Source organism: Thunnus albacares, chromosome 21 (genome assembly GCF_914725855.1).
Source record: "Thunnus albacares chromosome 21, fThuAlb1.1, whole genome shotgun sequence".
NCBI lineage: Eukaryota > Metazoa > Chordata > Actinopteri > Scombriformes > Scombridae > Thunnus > Thunnus albacares.
In genome coordinates, this window is record NC_058126.1 from 11,665,685 (window position 1) to 11,683,597 (window position 17,913).

At 40.4% G+C, this 17,913-nt stretch overlaps 1 protein-coding gene across 3 annotated transcripts in view; it reads left to right on the forward strand.

Moving 5' to 3' along the window:
- Positions 1–17,913, forward strand: part of si:ch211-285f17.1 (sickle tail protein homolog) — a 113,676-nt gene that overhangs the window by 40,153 nt on the left and 55,610 nt on the right. Inside the window, exon 1 of one of the 3 annotated variants that reach the window (XM_044339447.1) lies at positions 3,622–3,699. The exons of the other annotated variants lie outside the window; for them this stretch is intronic. The gene's annotated coding sequence lies outside the window, so the exon portion shown is untranslated. Of the gene's footprint in view, positions 1–3,621; positions 3,700–17,913 lie in introns of those variants that run through there. 3 annotated transcript variants of the gene reach the window in all.

Below are 17,913 nucleotides of genomic sequence, written 5' to 3' on the forward strand. Positions count from 1 at the left end.
ATCATGTCTGTCAGTGTTGTGGTTTTTGTGCTTGTGTGCACAAGAGGAGGGGTCTGCAGAGGGGAGCAGCCTCCCTGCTCCAACACATGGTGCCCAGACTAAACAACAAGATGAATGTTTCCTGAATCCAACCTGGCATGGAGGCGCCCCAATCAAGTTTATTTATAAAGCACATTTAAAAACAACCAGAATTGACCAAAGTGCTGTAGAATAAAATAACATAAATAAAATAACATAACATGGTAACAGCAAAAAAACAATAGAGATAACATAACAATACTATCCCATAAGCATACACAAATAAATATGTAAAGGAACAATTGGAAAATACAAACGAGTAAAAAGTGAAACATAAAACCTTAAGAACACTCAAAGGCCTGAGTAAACATGTGGGTCTTAAGTTTAGCCTCAAAAGTGTCTACAGAGGGGGAACACTTCATTGAAAATGGTAAACTGTTCCAAAGCTTTGGGGGAGGCTACTACAAACGTAGGATCGCCCTTACCACTTAGCCTCAATCAAGGGACAGCTAGGAGCAGCTGGTCTGAGGATCTGGGGTTGGAAAGGGAGCAGAGGAGCTCAGAGATGTACTGGGGCACCAGGCCATGTAAAGCTTTAAAAACAAATAATAGAACTTAAAACTCAGTCCTATACTTGACTGGTAGGCAAAGCAGGGACACCAGTACAGGAGTGATGCTGTCTCTCTTCCTGGTACCAGCTAGTAGTCTAGCAACAGCATTCTGCACCAGCTGCAAGTGAGACAAGGATGACTGGCTAATTCCCAAATAAAGAGCATTGCAGTAATCCAGCCAAGAGGAAATGAAGGCATTAGTGACAATCTTCAGGTCATTAAATGAGAGGAATGGTTTGAGTTTGGCGATATTTCTTAGCTGGAAAAAGCAGCCTTTCCCAACAGTGTTAATTTGTTTGCCAAATTTTAAAACTGGATTGAAGATGACACCAAGATTTCTAGCATGGTCATTTAATTGAAGACAGTTTTTTGCCATCCAATATTTCACATCCTGGAGGCAATCAAGGAGGGACCTAACTATGTTATTATTATCACCAGGTTCCAATGGGAGGTATAGTTGAGTGTCATCTGCATAGCAATGGTAGAAGATATTGTATTTTTGGAGGATCGAGCATGTATAAGGTGAATAATATGGGCCTGAAAATGGAGCCTAGAAGTACTCCACAGGTGATAGGAGCAGAGGAAGAGAAGAGGTTTCCAGTTTTGACAGAAAAAGATCTATCTGCATACCAACCTGGTGCTCCAGATGGTTCAGGAGAATATTATGGTTAACTAAATCGAAGGCGGAGCTAAATGTGCCATACTAAAGTAGAATTAGTATGGCACATTTACCAGGTTCAAGCGACAGCAGTAGATCATTGTGACATTTTTAAAGCAAGAGAGATCAGAGCCATTGGCTAGACTACTGTTTAGGATGAGTGAAATTGTAGGACCTACAGTGTCGAACACTTCCTTCAACAGGCAATCTGCTGTGTGGCTCGACTGAATGATTGAAAGAATCACATTCAGAGCAAAAGTAAAGAGATGATATAGGAGAGGAGAGAAGAAGAAATAAGTAGAATGGATAGGAAGGAAGATGAGAGAGGTTTAGTCTGTTCATATCAAATTTTGGACTGCACATTAGAATCAGTTAAAGGATAATTGCAGTTTATTAGACCACCATTTTTTTAGACCATCATTTCTTTTAGTAATAATAGCTTTGTACTGATGCTGATTGATATCTTGGAATGCAGCATTGTTGCTAAAAAGAAGTGGGATGGGGCAAAAATATAAGCAGACTGTGATGCAAGGGGCACCAATTCAAAAGTTCAGTTTACTCATTATGAGAAGTATTATCCAGCCTATGAAAACAGATGTATAAAGTTTTCTGTCTTCTTTGAAGATAGCACTCCAAGGTCTCTGAAAATATCCCCGATGATGTCATAAGAGTTATCTGATATTGGGCTGGGATACTACAAATTAACAAAAAAGGCCTGCATTGCTAACTGGAGATATATGGTTTGAAAGTCAAGGTTGTAATGAAAGATGCTATTATATTAAATGTAGTAGTGAGTGTTTTAATCTGTTTCTTTTGAGTCCCCCATCTTTATGAAAGTGCTATACTAAATTGCTGGAGTTCCCCTTTAACTAGATCCTCAGATTAGATAAATTTATTTGGAAGAGAAAATGAGGCTGAACAGTAAAAAAGCTGACTATTATAAGCATCCATCAACTGGTTCAACTTTGACCTAAACTTACTTATACATGCACAGTTTTCATGTGCAATCAAGGATTATTTTTGACATTTTGGCTTTACCACACAAATAGGTGATTCAGATTATCTGGTTCTTTTAGTACCTATCCTCTGACCATTTGTGTGTCCAAGTCCTGTTCCACTTTAGTGTAACAATGTTGTTGTGTTTCCAGATCTCAGTAATAATTTTGGTCACCATGTTACCATGTTTTGTTATCATAATCAGACAATGAACAGGCCCAAGATGTAATAAACTGGAATTATGCTTCATCTTATCCTTATCTTTATCTTCTGACTGTGTGCACTGCCAGAAAAGATGTTAACATTTTATCTCAGTACACCAAAATGCTTCCAAAAGCTTTTTCCTTGAAAGCAAAACACATGTTTTAAGTATTACTAACTGTGAGTGTCTTCAAGTTTGGCCTGAACTCTTCCACAACCCACAAGGTGTTACCATCATGCGATGATGGAACTGTTAACAACACCAACAAAAGCTCAGTGTGCTGCTGCCAACCTGCCTCCTCCCACACGTCACCTTTCACCTCCCTACCCTGCACCCCCACATCACACCTCCGCCCTTTTTTATTTCACCCAAAAGCCTAGAAAGAGCTGGTCTGGCTGTGTTTGGCTGGCTTAGTGAGACAGTGAATTGGAGGTTTGGGCTTTTGGATATAGTGAGGGACAAGAGGTTGAGGTATCATGGTGAAAACTTTTGGCAGACCATGGGAAAGGCGCCTTGTTGTGGAGACAGAGCTTTGAGGCTCTCTGGGGGCTATGATGGGCTGAACCTCATTGCGGTTTGTAGCAACAAGCTGTTGGATTTGGAGAGAAAGTTCCAGACACACCCCCAACCCTTACTCAACATTGCTACCCCCCTTTCCTCGTGCCTCAAATAGTGTATCTGTCTCAGTAAGACATTCAAGCAGGAAGCCCCCTCCATGTGTTTTTCTTCAGCCTACTAGCCCAGCTCCTATCCTCCCTTCATCTTCACTCCTTCGGCTTGAAGTTTGCCTCTTCGGTCGGTCTTCTTCTCCTGATTGAGGAGAGCCAGACTCCGAGTAGTGGCAAGAGGTTAAAAAACCTTAGTCAAGAGGGAACACACACAGACGTCTACATGTGACAAGCCTCCGCCAAACAATGGCTGTTGGCTGAGGGAGAGAGGGGGGGCGGGGGGGGGGCGGGGGGGGGCGCGGAGGGGCAGCGGCAGTTTCTTGGATGGCCTGATTGGAGCATAAACAGCAGCCCAGGAAGTGCTGAAGTAAGAGAGAGAGAGAGAGAGAGAGAGGGAGGGGAGTTGGGGAAGTGTGCAGATCTGCCGGGAGAGAGCAAAAAGTTTTGGGACTGCCACGGTGTGTTAGTTAGTTGGTGTCAATGTGTTTGTGTACAAGACTTTTCTTTATAAGGACATAGTGTATCACAGAGAACCGGGAAGGAAAGGTGAGTAGATGCATCTCACATACACACACTTGCACCCAAGGTCACACACTCACACAGATGTGAACTTAAAAATGCACAGATGCTCAGTCAACCCCTTTTTCCTCTGATGTATTCAAAGGCAAACATCCTTGCATGACTTCGGAAGTGGCTCGTTATTATCGCACGCAATATCGTTTGAGATTCCAGTGGGTTTTTTTGAATTGCATTCACTATAGAGTTGTTAATGTGTGTGCTGTTTGCTGATGGTTTCCCCTGGCTCTGAAAGCTGCTTGTTTTGCATAGCTGTTTTTGTGGTGCCTTGAACTGCAGCCAGCCATTCAGTGCGTGAAGCAAAAAGGGGACCATCTAATGTGTGTGTGGCTGTGTCTAATTAAGCTGATGGGGGAGAAGAGTGGTGAGGGTCAGACGATGAGAGGCTGAACTTGAAAACATTACGGTCACTTTCACAAAACACAGTCCTAACTATCTGTCTTCTCTTTTCCGCTACATGAATCATCTCAGAATCAATCAGTGTAAAGAACTCTTCCTAATCTTTTCTTTGCCGCCTCTGAATCTCATCTCCTTCTAAAGACCACAGGAAAATGACATCTGTAGACAAAAGTAGCTGAATGTGGATCAGATTTACAGTAGATTTGGCCATGTATGGTGCTGTTTTCTCGCTGGATCAAATGGATTACTAAATTTTCCCACCGGGAAGATGCTGCATTCTTCCTCTGAAAATGAACATCACTTTGCAACTTCAGTTTTCTAATGTTACATAGATCCATTTACTAGACAGAGCAGTAAACTATAGTTAATGGTGACCTCTTTTCATCTGAGAGCTATGCTTAGTTTGTCACTGCGCTGTAAATAAAGTAGCATTTTAAGCATTGTCTTAACAAGCCAATTTTCCTGTCTGCAGCTCTCCAGTACTGCTGGAATTGCTTTAACTTTTTCCACTGTTCAGTAGATTTGCATCTGGAAAAGGCTGGTCTGCCCAAAGCACAAACAAATGGAAAAAATTTAACGTAATTTCATAGCTATTCTCATGTAAGTGTGTGATATTAATCTCAATTAATGTCAAACTTGATTTCAAATGTATTTTTTATCACCTTAGAATGATCAAACTGGATAAATCCAATAAATAATCAGCAAAATCAACATCCAATGAGAATGAGCTTGTCAAAAACTAAATGGTAAGCAGTACTTTGTATTTAGTTCGGTAATTATAGAGGTCTGTATAGTTTCTATAACCTTATTTTTTATCACTCAGGTGATCAGTGGTGGGATTTGTTGTGTCTCTTTCAGCAATGAGTATATCAACTTCAGTTCCCCCGCTGGGAGGGAAGGTAAACTGGTCGGAAAGGAGTGTCTCGTCAAAAAGACAAATGGGCTTGCACCCTTGCACCCCTTCTAGAGCCCCCGAACCTCATCCTTCATCACTTGTTCCGGTGCTCTGACAGTGTGACTGTCTCTCACAAGTTTTCTTTGTGCCTTAGTCTTTGCTGATGTAGCAAGTTGTCAATTTCTCACAAGACCAGAGGAAACTGTTATTAAGTGTAAGGCAGTGCCGTGGCTGCCAGTTTAATTCAGCCAAGCTATTTGTCTAAGTGCTAGCATATGAGGCGCAGTGATTTTGGCAGTGTTTTTAAAAGCAAAGGCACACAGTAGCTCCTGACCATATGCCTCCATTTGTCTGATATCATTATAAGACACTAAGGTTGTGTCTTGACCACTTGATTACCTGGCTGGACTATTCTGTTGCATCAGTATCCAGACATAACAGATCATGTCTGGATCTGTGCAAGAGATCAAGCACTAACCTGGGCCATATGTAATAGCCGATGCAAATGTGGTGCTGTTGAGTTTGATGGCTGCCACGGGACGCTGAGCTTGGTGGAAACACACCTGGGCAAGTGGCATGTGGCCGAGTAGCGCAGAGGCCGGGGGGGGGAGGAGGGAGAGGTCTGACCAGGTGTTTCTCCACAGAGCTGTCTGCACTGTCATCCCTCATTGGGCCCTGAGCCAACTCATGCCACGTCTCATTGAGCTTCAGGATTTGATCAAACCTCATTACAGAGCTTTCATTTCAGCTCCTATTGGCGGTTGAGTTATAGATATGATAGAACACCCCCACTTAATGAAGCTACCCAAAGTGCATTTGTGTGTGTGGGGTTGTTGTTGTGAAAAATAGATACAGAAATAATTACTTGAAACAATATTAAAGAGTCAGTTCATCCAAATTACACTAAAAAAATAAAATAGTATACCTACTATTTTTTTGGAGAAGAGCAGTTCCAATGAAAACTCGTCAAGTGTCAAGTGTGTGGATCACCCAGACCAACAGGGACTCTGATTCTGGAAAACAGATGTTGATTGTTTCAAATGTCACTCTGGTGATGAAGGCCATGAGATGTGGCTAAAAGCTCTGGAATATTTCCAGTAGTGGACCTTATGCTAAGAATTTCTTGTCAAACTTCTATTTCCAAGGTCAAGCTTTAAGGTTTCTATAAATCCTTACTTATATTGTAGGATAACCTTGATGCTTAAGTTAAGTGTCCACTGCTATTTCTCCATCAACGCATCATCTTAACAGTCTAAGACTTTCTTGTTTAATAAAGTTTAAGATTACGCCTGAGGCAAATTATATTCTCAATTAGCTGCGAACAACGGATCTCGTCCTCATCGTCTGAACAGCTTAGACCAGAAACCGTCCTTCGGGCCAAAACAACGTGAGTCTAATAGAGGTGGGAATGATAGCAAGGTACAATCAGACAAAATCTCTAACACATTAATCGACTTCTACCCGTTGTAAACTGACCTCATTTTGAGCCATCTCTGAGGCACAGATGAACACACTCTCTGAAAATCTTTTATTTCTGCAGTGGAGGTAAGAAATTCAAGTATGTAACACCATATTTTGCCACAGTTTTAAAGGATCAGAGGATAAGCCGTTTCTATTATACAAATAGACTTTTTGCGTTCCTCTCGAATGCTAGTGAAATGACTTTCTGTCAGGGACTAATGGTAACATTTTAATGCTCTGTACGGAGAAATGTGACAGACCAGCAGAAAGTGATTTAATAAGGCAGTGATTTGCAGTTCAGCTCATAATGATTCATTAGTGTCAGTCTTCTCTGTGTTTCCTTCTTTTCCATGTCCTTTTTATTTGATATTCATAATTGGTCTGAATGGAACTGAATGATTTTTTTAACCACTAGACGAAATCTGAAGCACCATACTGAAAAGTAGTGACACAAAGTAAGCAGGAGTGATGTTTTTAATATTACACAGATGTTTCTCCGCTGTCTTTTATTGTTGGCGATGGTAGAGGCTTATGTTAGACCGTGACATTTGCTGGAGTCGTTGCTGTAGGCTTTGCTGTGACAAGGATTATCCACAGAGGAAAATCATGCTTCCTGTCATGATATCGGATGCTTGTGGAGCTGTTGGAAAATTTGCCAAGACATAAAATTTGATTTTTATGAAGGACTTTCTACATAGAGCATGACAGAAAAGTCACTAACAAATGAGTTGACCTACAGTTAGAGGACAACTGTAAAAGATGTCGTAATTGTACTGAAAAGTGTATTTTTTATTAAGGAAATAAGTCTCCACTCTTTTTAAAATGCCCTACTCAGATGACACAAAACCAATAGCTCTTCTTCTACTTGGCCCTTTACTCTTGTTGTTTATGGGCTCCACATACTTCAGTGACTCCACCTATTAAGTGAAGTCACTTGTTTGACCGTCTCCTCTTTCTTTGGCAATAATGAGAAGGAGGGGGAAGACAAATCTTCCCCACCCACAGGCACGAGAGGCTCAAGCAGACACTGCTCTGACACTCTTTGGTCGCTATTAAACCCCCCCCACCCACCCAGCTCTTTTCTCCCAGTGTAAACATCACCCCCGCCTCTCCCATCCGTCCACTCCTTTAGGCATTTGGTGACATGGTACCTCCCAACACACAAGAACATACCAGGGTTGTTTTTGTCTGGTGATGGACATGCTTTGTGTACACATGAACAGGAGTTGTATGTTTTTGTCTATTAGTCTACAATCGTTGCTGCCTTCTGGGGAAATAGATCATGAATTAAGATGTGGAAAGACAAAGAATAATGTGATGAGGCCTGGTTGATGTGAGAGGGAAAATTAAATGCCAAAAAAGTGCCCATCAGTCCTGCAAAATGGCATTCACTAACGTCATTCTCTCTTTGAAATCCTTGAAAGCATTTGAGGTTTTCTGTCCTTATAAAGCGTTGTTAATTAAGAAAAGTCTGAATTTGAGTATTAAAGCTGGATAATCCCAATAAATATGGATGAGACTTCTGTTCTGAGACCTATTTAACAACCTGCTGTGTCTTGTCCTCTCTCCTCCAATGTTGGCGTTTTTATGTTTTCTATCGACCGCAGTGACCGCTCGCTAATGAGTCATTATCGAGGCATGATTTCATAATTGCCCCTCTGCCTGACAAACTCAGTACACTCTCATTTAGCCACGGTCCAGATTATAAAAGTTCCATTTCTGAAAATATTCTGTAAAGCCTGTGACACACAGGATGTTTTCATTAAGCCTGGCTATTCTAGGAGTAGCAGCTACCTGAGCTCTCGAGTTAGGAGGTTTTGAGGAAACCTGTCTTCTGTCTCTGCACGGTCTGTTTGGAGAACTCCTTCCTGCTCTGACTGATAAGTAGACAGGACCATGTAAATACTGGAAAGTGTCCCGGGAGGGCAGGTCAATGATTATCAAATAAAACCATTACAGGCTAAATATAATTACAGATAAACAGAGAGAGAAAGAGCTGCTATTCATGCACTGTGTATCGATACGTGAGGACACAGTGTATGTACTCTGAGGATTTTATCTAAGTATTAGTAAAATTATGACACCTGTTAACTTCAAACACTCTTCTTCAGTGTAGGGCAGACTTTGTCATACATGATGTTGGTGGCAGTGATGTTTTGTGGATACAAAAGTAGATTCCAAGCATTTTGAAAAGGACAAGGACAAAGGATATTCTATATGTTTCTTATTGTCAACAAATCTCAAAACCAACAATCCCACTAACAAGTTTTGCCTGTGTGTTCAAAGCCATATATAGTTTGTTCTTCTGTGTCGCAGACCTCCATTGTTGTCCAAAAACTGATAACATCATATACACATTAATTAGCGAAACTTTTTCATTTGGTGACATGTTCTTTCATTACGATGAACATGCTGGGCACTGTAGTTTACTTTAAGTCAATGCCACATACACCTTCCTGCTAACATAAATGCTCAAGAGCAAATCCGCTCCTGAAAATGGTCCCCCGCGAAAAACACAGTTTATTCCCATTTGAGTAATGTTTGCTGAAAGGTACAGTGCTCAGCTGTTTTATGAAATTATTTAGCCTTTTAAAAATGACAGTATATATATTTATGACCTGTTTTTAAAGATTTACATCTTCAGGAGGAACAAATGAGTTTGGGACTGAGTGCTACAGACAGAGCCGGGAAGTTGGAAAGTATTGAGAAACACACTGTTGGTTTTGATCTTTTCACTGGATTTGCGGACAATGAGAAAAACTCAATATTCCATCACGTATGTCTCTCTGAAAAAAAAAACCTTTTCAGTTAAAAAATAATTGAAGGTTATTTAGTTGTTTTACCTCTAGATCTTGTGGCCCAGACTACACTCCTGTGCCAGTGAGTTTTTCTAGCCCAGGCTCCTCTCAGAGTAATGAAAGCCATCTTGTAAAACCTGATATTTTCAAAGTTGGAGTAATTCTTTTACCTTTCTGCTCCACCTCAATAATCTGAAGTTAGCACTCTTAAAATCATAATAGGTCTTAGGTATTTTCCATTTTAGCTTGCCCAGTAGTGACAGGGTTCTCTTTTGAGTTTTTAGTTTTCAAGCTCCTGCACAAGACATGTTGGGAAACTCTATATTTTAAAGCTCATCTTTACAGATAATATCTATATTATGTGGCTGTCAGAAGGTCCACCAGTCTATCATTACATTCCTCATAAAATAGCGGAAAACTATGGCTATTTTTTCCATTCCCCCAAGATTTTACTCAGCTTCCCACTTTAAAATTCAGGGCCACAGAACATTCCACGAAGTTCGGAACATTTCCATTCGTTTTTATAATGGCAGGAAGAGGGGAAACAACCCTTTAACACACAGGTTCACCCACACACCAACACACTCAGTTCCGTCTCTTGTGCCCTTTATCACCTTTTTTTAGCACTTTGTTTCGAAGTTTCCTTCCCGTCAGGTTTTCCTTTCACAAGAGTGTGTATCCTTCCAGGCAGCAGCACAACAATACCCCGCTTCATTTCAGCTCTCCAAGATCTGAGACTGCTGGAGCCAATGGGCTGCTAGACACATGCTAAAGCCATTTTGTGGTGGATGATGGTGGTTCGCCACAAAGGCATCGCAAAATAATCATCTCACTACGTACATAATGAAGCCGAAAGAAGGAAAAGGGTACTGTATCAGTGCACGTGCAGCTGTGTTGAAATGTGGCTCGTTGTCTGTGCAGCCAGTGTAATGCCAATCAAACATGACACCTCTTAAAATGAGGAATGTGCTGAACGTGGCTTGCTCACATATGAAGATCTCATTTCATATTACTATCTGTTAGAGCTTCCTGCGAATTTAGCCAAAATCTGCTCAGGCTGACAGATCCCAGCGATGGTTGAAGAGACTTTTTATTATTAGACTCAGACACATCCCATTTGGTCTCTCAGTCAAGCTCAGACAGTTTGATGGAGGACTCTCTGTGGAGCTGGAGAGTGACTTAATTACAGTCACTATCTCAATCTGAATTTACCGGGGGTGCATCCATAATAGATGCTTAACTTGGTATCAGGGGGCCCCAATTAGAGTCAACCAGTAATTGTGACAGAACTGAAGTTGATTTTCTCAGCACAACAAGCTGTAAACACGCCACTGACGTATTATCAACTATAAAGCTTATATGACAACTGTGTTAGCCAACAGTTACATACTTGCACATCCAGTAAACACGGACGAACAATAGCGTTCATATGGAATAATGTCTCTGTCCACCTGATAAATGTAAGTCCAATATTCACTCGTTTTTAGCTTTGTTTTGATCTCCGCCAACTCCTGAGAAAAATACCTGGCTCTTAGTGCTACATGCTCCACTATGTTCTGGAGCCAGCTGCTAACCTTGTCTGTCTGCTGTCTGCTTTTTCGCTGAAAACAGCTGCCTGTTATGGCTGGAAACTGGCTTAATGAGAGCGTTGAGAGTGAACCAAAACAGTCAAACTGTGGGCTATAAAACCAAAACAATGAGCTGAAAGACACTAAAATGCTCCATAGAGCTGAGGGGAACTGCAAAGTCAGGTGATAATTCCTTGTGGATTCACTATTAGCAACACCATTCACATTGCACATAATTCTATCAATATAAAACATTTATTAGAGCAACTTTAAGGTCACTGTAAATCTTCAAACCAATTATTTTGTCCGAGCAATAAGGATAATTATCATAACAGACCTTGACACTAATTCTTGCGTATTGATCTTCAATTTGTTATTGTGTTGTATAAACTCTAAAACAAAAATGTATCCACGTCCCTCAGGGGAAATTCTCTCCCTGGTGGTCTTCCAGAAACAACCAATACATTCTCTTTGGACTATTAACCAGCACTGTTTCTATGGAGCAGCTGCATACTTCACACTTGATGACAGCACTTAGTGTGAGTGTCAGTTCTCTGATTTCCAGCTTTTGGGGGGAGTTTTTCCCTCTGACCAGAATTTGTCTAGACGATAGGAAAGACATACAAGAAATCTTAAATTGTTCCCTTTTAAGGGTGTATGCTGCACTGCAGTTGGTGGTCTGTGCCTTTGCATGTACAGTGTAATTTCCATGGGGGTTATGTGTTACACAGTATGGCCCAGTAAGCTGGATTCTGTGCTGCTTTGATCAGGGTAGAGTCCCCTCACTAATCCGCTTGAGCTCTGGATGTTTGCCCAGGACACGTACACACACACACACACACACACACACACACTCACACACACACACACACACACACTCACAAATTGTGATTAAAAAACAGATGTGAGGGCCTGGCCAAAAAAAGATGAAATAGTCTGAATAAATTAAATGGAAATAAACTGACATAACAATCAGATGTTGGAGTACTTATGTTTAAGCAAGCAGTGCCACTTTTTGTGACTAGGAGCATTGCATCTGTGGTGAAAGCTGTCCCATTCCACTCAGAGCCCTGGTTTTATATATAAGTTTACAGGATAGTGTTTGTGCCTTTTTATCCAGAGCAGTTTTTAATAGAATTTAATTACATCATGTTCACCTGGACTTTCAAGTCTTTATTAACACCTTGTGGGAAAAATGGGCATGATCTCTGATCTAATTTTTTTAAATTTTTAATTACAGCTGCAGGACACAGACAGGATTAGAAAATGTAAATTCTCTCCTTCTGTCATTACTCTTTGTCTTTTTAGGAGCCATTTAAGAGCTCTAAATAGCTCTGGGCTTAACTGCAAATCTCTATGCTCTGTACTTGAAGACTAATAAACAGGTGGGAGGGGATTTTTTTTTTTTATCTGGATGCAGCCAAAGAGCAGAAAGGGCGTAAAGAAATGATGGAGATGGAGAGAGGAACAAGAAAGAAGAATCAGGAGGAGAAAAAAGAGGAAGGCAGGGGGAGAAAGAAGGGGGTGCTACTTCAGTGTTTGTCATGGCCCTCCCCGCATTACATCACTGGGATGCTTCAGCACTGATGACATCGCCGGGATGGGAGGGAGCTGGCCCTGGGGATGATGTCATTAATAACCAATCAGAGTATTTGGGGGCCGGTACGGTCTGGCCAGCTCCTGAGGCTGAAATAGTAGGATCTCTGAAAATGTCTTTTCCTCCTCTCAAATCATAGAGCCTGTGTGTACAGTATGTGTGCTTTTTCCTGGGGTTATTTTTAGGCTTGTGTTAATACAAATATTTTTCAGACACTGTTTCTGCATCTGCCACAGAGCAAAGGGTAAGCAGAGCTGACTCTCCCAAAGAGGAGAGAGCATTATAAATTTGTAAATATAGCCCTAAGGGAATTAGCATTTAACTAACTTAACAGCACATGAAGGAACTGCTTTGTGCCTGTCCACATGAATAGACCATTTCCTACTTTACCTTTATTGGTATGGGCCATTCGGTGTAAAGCATCTATTTCGAGCCACGGAGGTCATGCCAGTTGCTTTGATCCTTGTCTTTAAGGACTGAAACAGTGGCTTTTTGCGTCACTTTATATATCAGTATTCTACATAAATAATAGGCTGTTAAAAGTGTTCTTGTGACCTTAAACGTTTCTTTAGAGAAAGCAAGCATGAGCGAGCAGGTAGAAACTTATTACCCTCAGAGAGCAAAACTGTTATTGGATTAAATCATTACAAAGTCTAGTCCATAGCATTTTCTGTATAAGTCATATTTAAACCTGGATTCATTGATTTTTTGGCCACTTGGGAGGAGTGCAACAAGTTTTGAGTACAACATTGACATATTATCATTTTATAAACTTTATATGGTGTTAGAAAACAGCTGCTTTTATTTGGAGTTGGGTTTCTTCTACCTAGCGAATAAGTCCAATATTCTGGAAACTGCTGATTAGAGCGATGAGAATGAACCAAAACAGCGCATGTGAGCTGTAAAACCAAAACAATGAGTTAAAAGACACTAAAAAGCTCCGTAGAGCTGAGGAGCACTGTAGGGTGACAACTCTGTGAGTGCATAAGTGAGACCTTTCACATTGCTCATAGGCACTTGTTCCTTTTTTGACATAAAAATATTGATTAGAGTAGCTTTAAAGCTGTGAAAAGCTGTGAAAAGAAACAACACAGCGCTCACCACAATATCACCAACAATCAAAGATCTCCATAATAAGCCCTTCAAAGCTCTACCTTGCCTGTTGCATTCCTTCTTAAAGCATATTTCTGTGGTGAAAGACCATTAAATTAGCCTGCTGTGCTGCAAGAAGGAGGAGTTGGGTAATTTAATATGGTGTTAAATTGGGTTTAAACTACAAATTCCTTCACAACTGTTATAGAAAAACTGATTAGAGAACACAGGCCAATAATACGAGGAGGCAATATGACGCTAGGTAACTATTTTATGTTCAGAGAGTAAAATCAATCACTGGCACTGCTGGGCAGTTAGCATTGTACCCACTGAGAACCTCCTCTCCCATCCATACACCCTGTGATTTGATCTCTGCCTGGTTGTGTATTACAGCCCCGCTGTGGTGAAACTATTAAACTTTGCAAGCGCTCAGTTTTCGTCCTCCTCTCCCATGGGAAAGCTGCAACATTTCCATTACTGCAGTCATACTATAAAGCTCATGTTGTCTCTTTTCTTACTGCCCCTCATAGTTGATTACCTGCATTTTTGTGATTCCATGAAGGAATGTCCTCTTCCAGCTCATGACAGTATTTACATACAGTAAAGGTATTTAAATTTAAACAAAGTGCACTTTTAAGTCTTTAAAGTGAATAACTTCCCATTGCTGCTGAATTTTTATAGACAGGTTAGGGAAAAGAATGCATTTGGTCTGGAGTATTACTGTTTGTGCCAGCTTTATGCATTAAGGCATTTCTTCCCTCTGTGTTTGAATAGGTCTGGCCAAGCTGGTGCACACAAACCTTCCAGTCCCAGCCCATTTGCTCCACAGAGCCTTAAGCTTGGATACAGTCCACTCACTGCACCCACAGCACCACCCCAATACACATCCATCCAGGGACACACAGCCACACAACACAGGGGCAACACACAGCAATGCTTCCCAGATAAAGACTGGGACAGAGGCGCTAGTGTTCCCACATCCCTCCACCACCTGCATCACTTATCAGCTCCAGCAGCACTCACCTCACCAAAGAAAGACCTTATGGAGCCACTCAGCCTCATCAGCTCTCTGAAAAACACAAATGACGCTTGGCTTTGTCTACTTGGAGAACATGAAGTAATCTAAATAGTTTTGAGGGATGTGAACAGTTCATTTAAAACAACATGCCTTGATCCTCAACTCTAACATCATTCAGTGATTTTTCTGCAGGACAAATGCTGATTTAATACTTCTTAATATATTCTTAGTGATACATTTTTATTTTATTGCATTCCTTAGCTGTTGGTTAGTAATAAGCTTTAATTTGCAAATGTCTGTACGCCGGTACTCTGTGCTAGCACGCAGAGAAAAAGAGAGGCAGAGGAGGAGATACACACTCCAACACATGATTGACTGGCTGGCAAATTCAGGGTCCTAAGCTGCTTATCACTATGAAGAGAGTCAATTGCAGGGCAACCACTTTTTAATAAACTTGTGAGAGAGCAGGCATAGTTAAAGACATATTTAAATGGGAGCGATGTTCTGGCTGAACGCATCAGCCCGTCCTCACAACAAAAATGAGTATAGGTCTAAAATTCAGGCCAGCAAAAATGACCTATAGTTACGTTTACGCCATAGTAATTATGACCTTGGAAAGTGATGCAGTCCAGATGACGTCAATATAAGGTGACTTGATAAGATGATTTTTCCTTATTAGGAGGAAGCAGGTTGGGTGGATGGCTAGATATTTAGAAGACTCCCTAAAAAATATGGTATTTCATCCGGGGGCGATGCCTTACATCCTGCATCATATAGAGTGTTGTGTGCCTGATGCACGTTCTTGTCAGCTCACATTGGGTCATCTCGTCACTTTTTGGATAAGCTAGTAAAACTGTAACCTAAAAAGTTATTTATTAACATAATACTTGCCTTAACTCCAAGATTAACCCTACAAGAGACCTCACTTCAAACAGAGATGACTTTTTATTTTTTTGTGATCATCAATTTACGAAGATACACCTATATTTTTGCTCCTTGCACTGCTGGCATGGCTGCGACTTACCTGCATGACTTTTACCTGACTTTTGATAAATTCTCAAATTAACCATCATAATGTTATACTGGAAAATATGTACAACGAAATGGTGCTAGAATATATTGACATTTAGATGGACTAAATTATGTCCAACAACAAAAATCTACTCAGATGGGGGGTCTATATTCTGTTTTCAGTTTGCATCAATAGGTGCCCAAACAGGTTTACAAGTTAGACTATCAATTTCCATGTACATAGGTGTGAGACCAAATATACAAATTACAAGAAAACATGAATAGTATATTCTGTATACCTTCATTCTTGACATGCATCTAATAAACTGGTCTCATATTGTATGAGTGTATTATTCAGTCTAGTTTGCCTAATTTTCACTCAGTCTTCTCATTTTCATCAAAGCAAAATAATTCAGGATTATTGTTCTGCATTCTTACAAAGGTTCATGCAGGTTATCATATAAAGCGGCCTACAGTAAAACTGAAAGTGCAATTTATTTTCATTATCTCTCAGGTCGCAGACCAAATACACTCTATCTTCATCACTTACCGACCTTTTCATGATATGGGGCACATGTTGTGACATTCTAACGCTAGCATGACCGGATAGTGCAAATTAAAAATAGTAACCAACATTATTTGTACAAAATTCACGTAACTCACCTTCCATCATTGAAAACTCATGAACGTGCACTCAGAGTACAGGCTGAGACAGTCATGGAGCTCACCGAAGCGTGCGCTGCCCATCCAGGTGAAATACAGGTGAGGTTTTTGGGGATTCCCAGACAGTTAGATTGAAAAAAGTGGAACCACTTCCCGTTTCCAACCGCGAGTGTCATGTTTCCAACCGCAAGTTGGGACATTTTTTTAAAAACTGTAATGCTATGATGTTTACCGTTGCCATGACCACGTTTCAAGTGATTGGAGGGGAAAGAAGAAAAAACAAAGCTCTGATACACAAATCTCTTTTCAGTTTTTGGACTTTTTCTCTGATCTTTGACTTGTGGTGAAATATTGGATCATTTGGACATTTATTGAATTGAAACCATGTGAGAAGTTTAGAGGGAAAAATCATTATTTGGTGAAGCTCATAGATATGAAATGTGACTACACACTGCTTTTTGTAAGATGTGAAAAGCCAAAAAGGTTGGAAACCACTAGTTTCATCTTTAACAATGTGTTGTATTTTAAAAGCTTGTTATATTATCCATTGTGTCAAATCTCCATCTGAAAAGTAACTAAAGCTGTCAAATAAATGTAGTGGAGTAGAAGTATAAAGTAGCATCAAATGGAAGTACTCAAGTAAAGTACAAATACCTCACAATTATACTTAAGTACAGTACTTGAGTAAATGTAGTAGTAGTAGTTAGTTATTTTCCACCACTGGATATCTCCAGTGTGACTTCATCTTCATCTGTCTTAAAATGTGTCCTCCTCCATCTAATTATCAGTAGATAAGGAGAGCAGGTGCTGTCTCCAGTGTGTTTAACCTGTTCATACAAAGTAAGCCGTATCATTTATTAAAAGCACCTATATTGTAAGCATATTTGCTTGAGCTTATCTGCCTGTATGTGTGTTTGTTGATATCATAAGTGCATTTCTGCTGTGCGCGCTGAATTTGTAGACACAGAAAACTTGCCAAAAAGATAAGACAAATCTTATCAGTAAGCACACCGTTTGAGAATTTAACTTTTTCTCACTTTTCCTGTTGCAACACTTAAGCAAACTGAAGGTTGATTGACAGTCTGCAGTAAAACTCTGCAGATCTGATGTCCATAGTGAAATTATAATGACATGGCTAGAGTTCAGCAGACAGAGGATGGCTCTCCTTCTCAGTCAAAAACAAGCAACATGGAACAACAAGTTCCATGCAGATACAGGCTTTGAAGGATCACGTCACCTGAAAAAAATTTTATTTTTATTTTTTATTGAAATTGTTTTGGAGAGGTGTTGAATCAACTTTATGGCCATATCAGAGGCTGTAGTTTATGGTGCTGTTGAATTGTATTGCATGATACTGAGAGATATTTCTAATATTTTGTCTGTCCCATTTATATCGTCAAGGGTAGATAGATGTTGTATCTGACTTAGTATCAAAAAATTTGAATTTGGAGTACTTGGTAGGCTGTTCAGGAGATGAGTCACTCGGGATTGGGTGTGATTGAATTAACTGCGATGAAATATTTTCGAGCCCAGTGCACTTTTATTATGGTTTATTCAGGGACTCAGTTCAGGATGAATCTCCCCTGGAGATTCTGGTACTCCGGAGTTTGCAAGAGGTCGACCCTGAGTGACTTAGTTTCCAAAGAAAAAGTTCCTCAGAGGCAGGCGAAAAGAGGTAGTAA